This window comes from Nothobranchius furzeri, chromosome 9 (assembly GCF_043380555.1).
Source record: "Nothobranchius furzeri strain GRZ-AD chromosome 9, NfurGRZ-RIMD1, whole genome shotgun sequence".
NCBI lineage: Eukaryota > Metazoa > Chordata > Actinopteri > Cyprinodontiformes > Nothobranchiidae > Nothobranchius > Nothobranchius furzeri.
The window spans coordinates 63903258-63913852 of record NC_091749.1 but is presented as its reverse complement, the minus strand read 5'-3'; positions in this window follow the sequence as shown (position 1 = coordinate 63913852).

The following is a 10595-nucleotide window of genomic DNA, read 5'->3' as shown; positions in this document are numbered from 1 at the left end:
ATTATAATGATCATCTCTTGGTTTGAAATAAACTTTTATGCAATTTGGGATATTATTATTAACTACTTTATGAAGAATCTCTAAGATTTTTACTTTAATAATATCTCCTAATTTTAGCGTTTTAGTTTGACTAAATAGATTATGGGTTGGTTCGAGGTATCAAAATTTATTAACTATTCTAATTGCCTTTTTTTGTAATTTAAATACAGTCTCAACACACGTTTTACCTGCATTTCCCCAAACCTCAGCACAGTAAGACAAATAAGGCAATAATACCAAGATAGATTTTTTTCTTTTGTTTTAAACATGTCAAAAGCCAAATGCAGCCGCAAAGCTAAAACCTCACCAACACCTGATTTAATCCTCACCACAGGCTGCATACTTCCAATCAAACAGTACTGAACAAGCAGCCATTAATCAAAGGGATTAAACTGACTGAGTGCAGACAGCCCGTGTTTAAAACAAAACATACAGCTGCAGCCCTGAGCTGGTCTCCCGGTGCTGCTGCATGGCTCATTTATTCTGCTCCCAGAGCCAGTTCCATCATGACGCTCAGCCCCATGCAGAGACTTGCACCGGCTGTTAGCAACACTTGCTGCTAACCAGCTGGAATTGGAGCAACAACACAAGCAGCGGGCCACTGGTTCTGCTGAAAGCTGCTCGGAGCAAACAAAGGGTTCAACCTGCAGCAGGTGACTGGCGCTAAAATTTCATCTCAAAGTAACGAGTCTGTGCAAACATGGAGACCAAGAAACAGTCAATGTTGACGCAGCATGAAGCTGCATGAGTGTTCTGATGTCAGTTAGATCTAAAAATGATCACGTTGGTCCAGATTCACTATCAAAACAGGACTGTTGAAGGGTTTTCAGGTGTGCAGCACTCAAGACGCTAAAGGTTGTATCCAGAGGTTAACAATGTTCGGATCAGGACAGCTGGACTGGATTTAAAAATAAATAAGAACATTTCAGCAGAGTTACAGTAACTGGAGTTAAGAATAAAACAGCTCAAATGATCCTTCATCAGTTTTACACATATTGCTCAGATTGAGTTCAGCTCCATAATTTATGATGTAGCGAAAAGATTCAGGGAATCTGGAGAAGTCTTGCTGCCTAAAGGCCAGGGCCAGAAAACACTGATGGATTTCTTTCACCCTAAACCTTTAGGTGGCGCCATGGGCGAAGACGTCATTACGGTGGGATCAATATTGCAGCATTCTGGGACAACCTATGTCTTGATTGAGTACTGCACACAACTGCATGTGCAGGAATGCCACCTGAGACTGGGCTGAGCAAGAAGACAACCATTGAATCTGTGTGAAAATGTCACTGAGTTCGGTTTTGTTGTGAGTTCTGCGCTCAAGTTTTAGAAGAACATTCAACATATGGGAAAATTTGCACAAAGTAAAAGACTAGATTTGATGAATTACTTGGATGCTACATCCTCGCCTGGTTCGGTTGCAGCATTCCGGTACTCGGGTCAGAGTCTGATGGAAACCTAAAGCACGGGTCTATCCAGTCCTGAATTAGTGGTTCAGGCTGCTGCTGGGGTCCAATGGTTTGGGGGCACTGGTGGGCTTTTCCCACTAGTACCTGCTCAGAATGACTCGACTATTTCAAGTTGTTTCTATCGGTAACAGTTCCAGTAGCTGCTTTGATGTGGTTCAACGTTTACTGAGCCAGGCTGAAAATGCTACGTCGGAGACTGGCAGTCGCTAATTGACTGAGGGGTTTTCTGCCTTGTTTCCAGGCCTTGTGCTTGTGCTTGAGCTTGAACTCATTCGCTGGCATTGATGACTAAAGTCGTCCTTTTAAATCCAACCGTTCACTGCATTTTTTTTACTGTGTGGTCATTGGAGCGAGCCCCCGCACTGTGAGAACAAACATCTCAGCTCTAAAGCCGATCGTCATCCGCATATGTCACACGTCACGTGATCAGGAAGCAGAAAATCCATGTGTTAGGAGATCATTTTGGGCCGCTGCTGTAAAAAGTGAGGCGCGAAACGGAAAAGCGTTTGCCGATCACAATCCAACAACGGTTTATGAAAGAATGGATAAAGCTCGGAATGCGTGGATTCTTCCTGATGTAAGAGGTGAGTCTCCGCTTTGTTTAGGTTGTTTTGGCGTCAACATCATCCTAGCGCGCAACGTTCTGTCACTCTTAAAAAGAACAGTATAAACGGTGAGAGACGCCGGCAGCGAAGGGCTTTACCGATCAGGAAACAGCTGGCAGCGAATGAGTTAAAGAACTAGTTCGCTCATTTTTTTTCAACACATTTGTTGTGGACTCTAGTATAAATGAATGCCTTGTGACTTGATCTCTGTGGAAAAAAAAAAGCTCTGGCGCTCCTTTTTCAGGGAGAAGAAGTAAGCCAAGTCAGAGCTGAGCTGAAGATAGCAGGATTTTCAGTCCTATTTCCTGATGTTTGGACATCTTGCCTCTGATTGGTCGACAGTTCTGTCTCCCTTCGACCAAATCAAATTTTAAAACCTGAAATGGTTTAGCAAGATTTCGTCTTCTTAAGTCAGAAAAGATTAGAATGCCTTCTCCAGATTAGGGATGAGGTCCTGCCTGATGTGAAGTATCTCTGGTTCTTGTTCATGAGTGAGAGAAAGATGGAGCGGGATGGATTGCTGCAACTGCAGTGATGCGAGCGTTGTACCGGCCTGTCGTGGTGAAAAGAGAGCTGAGCCAGATGGAGAAGCTCTCCATTTTAGTGGTGCACGGATTGACTTCCAACCCGCGGTACCCGCGGGTCAGGTCACTAAATGCGGTGCGGTTTGGGGCGGGCTCATATGCACACAGAGGATAAAAATATTAATCAATGCTTAATTTTATAAAACACAATATTTAAGACAGTTTATTTAAACACGGCCACGTTTTAAAACATAACTCCGCGCAGATGACCTTCGACCTCATGACGTAGGCACGTACAGAACGCGCCAGTGAAGTGCACCTAAGCTCCAAGCAGGTGGCTGGCAGCCACGTCAACAAAACGATGGAGGACAATATTTTGGATAAAATTTGTTCGGGAGTTTACATTCTTAAAAGAAAGGGGGGACAAACTGCTAAATCGTGAGTTTGGGAAAGATTCAGCGAGGTAATCAGCGCAGACAACAACAGCAGCATTTGCTGGACAAAACAAGGACATAACAGGTAATGCGTTTGTTGGCTTTCAAAATGTTTGATAAAAGCAGTAAAATGTTTTACTATTTTGTTTGCCCAAGCAGGCGCTCTAGGTGCTGTTTTTGTGTTGGTTTATTGCGCTATTAGTAGGGTAACAAAACAAAAATAACCCTTATTTAATTTAATTTTAAACTTTCTTCATCTGCCAATTTAATTTTTTTTATTTTAGCCTTTAAAAATGTAAATGTTACTAACATTTTCCAGTGCCAATTTGGGGGCCTGTTTAACGCACCTGTGTCTGAATAAAAGCATTTCAGTAACGTGTTTTTAATGAGGCGGGTCGGGGCGGCGCGGGTTGTAAAAATAAACCTAGTGATGCAGGGCGGTTTGGTGCGGGTCAGACGTTATCAAATCTGGGGTGCCCGCGGGTTGAAAAAAACTCTACACCTCATCAACACACTACACTATATTGGAGCAGGCGGAGGGAGACTAGGGGTCTTAGCACACCTCTGTTGTCGCTTGGCTTCCTGGGGCTGGAGGCTAGGAGGGAGATCTGGCTGTCCGGTTGGGGTCTGGGGTGGTGGGTTGCTGTGCTCAGCTTTGGGCGGGGGAGCCTGCTCATCAGTACCCCAGCAGAAAGGGTCAAACTCTGGTAACCGGTGATGGTTGTACCCAGTGTGCAGCAGTACCAGGGCCAGTGTGAATAGGGTGTGTATGGGGAGCATGAGTGGGTGTCAGGCGTGCATTTTTGTAAGTCTTGGGTTGTATGTGCATGTGTGAGCATGAGGGAGGGAGTGTGTGACTGTGTTTGTGTATGACTGTATATGCCAGGTGGGGCCTTTGACTCCTCTCTTCTCCTGGGACTTCTTTTTATGATATAGATCTTGTCTCCCCTCCCCCTGCCACACTTGGTGTGGGGTGTGGTGCCTTGGTCTGCCTGAGTGTTCATGGCTCCCGGGTCAGGGGATTTAAGCTCTTTGGCGTCTGCCTGGTCAATCCCGGTGGCTGCCTGGTGGGGTCTGGGTCCCTGGGCTCTGCTGGGTCCTCGGCGGGGGTGGTCGCCCCTGGGTCCCGGGCTCGGCCGGCTAGGGGGTGGGAGGCTGCGGGCGGGCCTGTGGACTTGCCGCTGAGATCTCCAGGGGCTCTGCCGGCTGCTGGTTGTGGCCCCCCGGGGCGATCCTCTGTGCCTCTCGAGGGGGGCGGGGGCCTTTCTGGTTGCAGTCTCCTTGGGGTTCCTGTGTTCTGGGGCAGCGCCTGGATCTCTGGGACTTGGAGCTCCCCCCGTCTCCTACACATCTTTGGGGGTCAGATCTGTGGTCCCTCACACTCTCTATTGGACGCTTTTATAGATAAACCTTACATAAACAAGCGCGTGTACACACACAGGTGCTCACATGGTGCTCTCATAAGTATGGGCTTGGGCACGTTAAACACATGTCTCAAGGCTGTCGTTGCCACTAAATGCACTGTGATTTATTATCGTGTGCTTGTTCAGTTAAACAATGTTGATTTTATATTTCATCATCAGGTTGACGCAGTGATAGCTTGCTCCTGATGTATTGTTGTGTGTCCCATTTTTTTCTTCTATTCTTTCTCTTTCTGCAGGTCTAGAAGCAGATTCTTGTTAATTATTGTTTATTTTTGTGGAAAAAAAGAAAAAAAAAACTCTAACCTGCGCATCACTGCTCCATTTACCAGATGATCTACATTCCAACCCTCATCACAGATCACAGATACAAGGGCCAAAATTAGTTTTCTCTGCAGGGTGTCTGAGGTCTCCCTAAGAGATACGGTGAGAAGCTCAGTGATCGAGGAGGGGCTTCAGTAGATCCGCTGCTCCTCCTCATTGAGAGAAACCAGCTGAGATGGCTCCTGGACGCCTCCCTGGTGAGGTTTTCTGGGCACGTCTAACCAGAAGGAGAGGGCCAAAGGAAGGGCCCAGGACAAGCTGGAGGGACTATCTGTCTCGGCTGGGGAGAGGGAAGTCTAAGCCTCTCTGCTGCTGTCCCTGTGACCTGACCCTGGAAAAGGGGAGGACATTGAATGGATGTGGATGGATGGAGATGATTTTTGGATACTTAGATTTTTTTTGGCTGTTGACTATTCCCAACTATGGGGCAAGACTCCCTCTGGACCAGACACCAGTCCTCCACCATAAGCAGCATACCATGACATTTTACACTCACACCAGTAAATGAAGCTGGAAAGAGAAAATGCTAACCCCAAACAGAAAAGCCCTCACCAAGAGATTTGCCCAACTTTTTATGACTTTCTGCCGTCAAACTCTTTATTTGTTAAAAAAAAAAAGAGCTGAAGTGGAGGACACAGACGTGCGTTTCTCCCAGGACAGAGTGAAAGGGCCCTTTTGTGAACATGTTGTTAAGACATGAGACAGGTCTGCATGACCTGTTTACAAGGTGTACATAGAAGGCACAGCCTGCCAACTTTCTGCTTGGTTTACAGGTTGAGCAGCAGGCTGTGAGAGCTTGACTCTAGCCAAACATCCAGGTGTAATATTCACACCTCGGCTACAGGGACGATCTGCTGGGAAGGCTGAGCAAAGGTCACCCACAGGCCTAGCTCGCAGACACTAGCTGCCTTGATGCTCCAGCTCCGCGTCCACATCTGCACACACACACACACACACACACACACACACACACACACACACACACACACACACACACACACACACACACACACACACACACACACACAAGCTGCAGTGTGTCTATTCCAGTTTATTCATTTAGCTCTTTGAAGTCTTCCAAAGAAGGATTTCTTTAAGTGAAAGTCACAACCATTAATGAATGCTGTAGTCCTCAGTAGGCGGCCCACGAGCCTCCTCTTTCTGACCCCTTCAACTCATAGAAACATTTTTACGTGGCCCCTGGCCACTTGTATTTTGGCTCCCCTGGTCGAGGTGAATGTCAGATGGAAACCTCTAAAATGACTCAAATCTAAAGGTTTGTGCAACATGAAGGGTTTAGCTGTAGCGTCAGATGCTTGCGCAGAGAGACCGGCTGATCGATGATCTGGGTGCATTTGGCCTTCAGCGCATTTTTGACACCGTCGTCTCAAGAGAGCAAAAAACAGGGTTTGTGTCTGAAAAACAGCTAGCTAACACAATTGGGACAGCGTTTGTTTTATGGCGGCATCAAATATGACATTGGTGACAGAAAGCAGCACGTACTTGTTTCTGGGTGTTTCTATGACCTAACCCTAAAGTAAAAGCTCTTAAAGTGAATGTGTAGTTTCTACCCTTAATCTCTGGAAATATCCTTTTAAATGTTGTTGAAAATGAATGAAATGATGCCCACTTGTTGAAAAATACTTGCGGCTTCAGAATATGTAACCATAAAAATCAGGTCTAAAATACATGGGGGCGGGTTTGAGCCTCTGGGCGATGTTAGACATCCAACACATTCTCACACCCGAAGCATCGAAACCTGACGATGGGTGGCCAAGCATTTGTTTGTTTCCGACTGCCGCAGGAAAACGGAGATTTCCCCGAATTCTGACCTTTACCCTCTTGCTGTTTAACCTTCCCCTCACCCCCATCCTAACCTCAACCCTCTTGCGCATTCAAAACTGCTCCTTCACTGTGCAAAGACCTGGTTTGGACGTCCTACAGACGTGGTCTGGACTGACAGACTCAACATAGACATGATCTGCACATCCATGCGACGTTGACTGTTTGCAGGGTTGCTGTGACGTCCCTCTCAAACACGTTTAACAGGAAGTTTAGAATGAGAAACCGGGTTAAGGTTAGGGTAGGGGGTGAGGGGAAGGTTAAATAGCAACAGGTTAGAGGTTAAATGTCAGCAAATTGTACGTTTTGCCACGAGTGTCAGAAACTGACGCTCTGGCACGCGCGGCGGGAGTCACACCCCTTGCAGGATACCCTGTCTGCTAGGGAGCCCCAACGCGACGGAGACAAAAGCTTGGTCACTGTTATGACCTCTGCGTTCCTATACACAACCGTAGGCTATTATTCTGAAAGGCTCGGGCAAAATTTAAATAGTATTAATGCAAAAATCCCGGACGAGTCCCCATTATGTCAGTTTTCGACGCTTCGGGTGTGAAAAGTGTTGAGACGCCATGTTTCTTTCTACGGGAGCGCGTGAGGGCCAAACACATTTACTGATTTGTAACAAACGGTTACAAAACTTTTGCCATTCATAAACGTTGTTTTACACATTTACCTCTTCGCTTGTGAAAAGGGAGCTGTGCTTGTCGTTTTGCTGGAGGCTATGCTCCCAGGGATTTTTGACCCTAATGGCCATCCGTTGGTAAGGTCTTACTGCAACACAAAAACCACTTGCTTGTAATGATTTAGGTATACTGCCCCCTATCGCCAGGGAAAACACACATTATCACTTTAAGATTCAGAACTTGAAGTGGACGACCCTGCGCCAGCAGACGGTTTAGGGTTAATTTAAATGGATGTAGGAGGTACCAAAAAATGGCCTGTAGTTGTATAGCACCTTCTTTTGGTTCTACAACCCCCCAAGGTGCTTCACAACACAGTCATCAACCCATTCACACCCTGGCGGTGATGAGCTATGACGTAGCTACAGCTGCCCTGGGGCGCACTGACAGAAGCAAGGCTGCCGAACACTGGCGCCACCGGTTCCTCCGACCACCACCAGCAGGCCAAGCAGGTATAGTGTCTTGCCCAAGGACACAACAGCAACATTCTGTGGTGGGAGCTAGGATCGAACGTGAAACCTGCTCTACCTCCTGAGCTACTCCTGCCCCTGAGCAGCCAGGTTGATCTTTATCTGTGACCGCTGCTTCCCTTCAGTTGCTTCTAGACTAAATAAACTCCAAACCAGCACAGGATGGGTTTATCTCCCGCAGCAGAACAAAGGAGAACGTCATTCTTTAAATTTAGAAAAAGTAGCATTTGATGTAGATGTGCCTAAAACCCAGAATGTCAGAACAAAATATCCACTGATATCTCTGATGATGAGAAATAATTCATTTCTGCAGAAGCAATTACCAAAATAAAAGCTTCACTTGCTCACAAGTATCCAAATACATAGCTGAACATTTTTTTGAGTGTTTAATTTTTTTTAAAAGTTAAAAGACATGTTAATTACTTTAGAGTAGTTTAATAATGACTTTTTTTGGCTGAAATGCTTCACAAAGCTTATCTTGCATCTAAAATGACCAACGTTATTTAAATGCCTGTGATAAAATAAAGTCAATGTGATGAAGTCACCATCACCAATGATGAAGATGCGTTTAGTGTTATTTTTCAAATAATCAGTGGAATGAACACAAAAAAAACATACAAAAGCTGTTCTTACCAGAGTAAAAGCAGGACGTTCCTCTAAAGATGTGCTTCTGATTGAAAGCCGAATTTCTTTAGTCGGATTTCTCCTCACGTGCACACATGACTCACAGCCAGATGTTCGTCGCCCTCGTCTTCGCCGCACGTGAGGTAGACAACGGTGCAGGAGTTAAAACAAACTCTCCTCCCAAACATGCCTGCAAGTTTGTGGTGTCAGCTTACGAGTGGGGTTGGAAACCACACGATGGGAAAATCAACACGGGGTTGTTCCGATTTAGTTTATCTTTAAAACTTGTTGAAAAGTTTTTTTTGGCAGCTGCTGCAGTGACACGTCTGTGAGTTTTGCCTTTGATCGCTTTAATAATAATAATAATAACAATAATCATAATAATAATACACTCAAAGACGCTTTCATGCACTCTCACATTCACACGCTGCCAGTGATGATAAGCTGCTGCATAGCCACACCTGCCCCTCTGACCACCACCAACACAGGCAAGTTGGATGAAGTGCCTTGCCCAAGGACACAACAGCAGAATACCCCTGGTGGGAGCTGGAATCGAACCCCTGACCCTTCGATCATGAGGCGACCCGCTCTACCTCCTGAGCTACCGCTGCCCCTGCTTTAGTTGTGCCATCAGTTATTTGAAAGTTTCACACATTCTTCCTGATGTCTTCATTTATATTTCAGAGTTTTTCTCCGTCTGACGTTTTACTGCACAGGTTGAGAGTTTGGTCAACTCTAAATGTGCTGAATCACTGTTGCGGGGTTTTTTTTATTTTAATTTTTAAACATATTTAAAAAAAACACATTTTAAAAGTCAGTTTGAGCTGAAGCGTTGCGTTTGAGTCTTCGTCTCAGGTGTGGCTGCTGGTTCGTTAGCCATCCCTCCCCCGGGATGAGTCCTGCCTCCATCAGACCCTCCCCTCTCCCTCCCAAACAACACCTCCCTACAGACCTCCTCCTCCTCTTCCTCCTCCTCCTCACTTTCGCTGGTTAGCGTTCATCTGAGCGCTACTATTGTGACTGTGGATGTTAGAGTTCCACTCACACATATCAGATCAAATATCAGTTGATCATTTCCCAACGCCGCTCCTTCTGCTGTCTGAGACGGTGAATCACTTCCTGTTTCTGGCTGAAATGCTGAGTCAGCAGGTTTGTTATGGTGAACATACTGATGATTTTTTAAAGGCCAGTTAAACCATACGTACCAGCGAATCAGGCGCAGCCGCTGAGATGAAACATCCCATCAACATCTGGATCGCAGCCCTGGTGAGGAAAGGAAGACAGAAAACACATCTGGGGACTAGTTTGTTTACTTTAGATGAAAAAGTGGAGTCCTTCCATGTTTTCGTTATCAATACAAATACCTGAACAACAATCTGGACTGGTCTCACAACACAGACACACTGTACAAGTGCCAGAGCAGGCTCTACCTCCTGAGGAGACTGCGGACGTTTGCAGTGATGGGGACACTCCTGAAGACCTTCTTTGACTCTGTTGGCACGAGCGATCTTATGGTCTGTAGGAGTAGCAGCGTCACAGAGAGAGAGAGGGGATGAAGATGGACAGGGTGGACCAGGAGTCACACCCTTTGCAGGATGCCCTGTCTGCTCTGGAGAGCCGCTTCAGTGACCGACTGATCCACCCTCGCTGTTTGAAGGAAAGATACCACAGGTTTTCCCTTCCTGCCTCTGTTATGCTTTATGATGGAAACTGCTCATATGGAACCCATACGTTCATGCATACCACTACAAATGTCATCACCTTCTAGATGTAGAATGTTTACTTCTACTAGCCTCGTGATTTTTATCTTGAGAGGCGCTATAGAAATGATATTTTTTTCTTCTTCTTCTTCTTCTTCTTCTTCTTCTATCGTTACTGTGTGCAATAATTAACCTGACTCATAATTCTACTCTTGTGTGATATCTTTTGTGTGCCATTCGACTGTACTTGAGCAATAATGGAATTTCCTCACTGAGGGACAAAAAAAAAAGTATTCTGATCTCATCTCATCTCATCGATGGGGGCGACGGTGGCACAGGAGTTAAGTGCTCTCCCCATAATTGGAAGGTTGCAGGTTCGAGCCCCACTCAGTCTGTCGCTGTCGTGTCCTTGGGCAAGACACTTAACCCACGTTGGTGGTCGGAGGGACCGGTGGTGCCAGTGCTC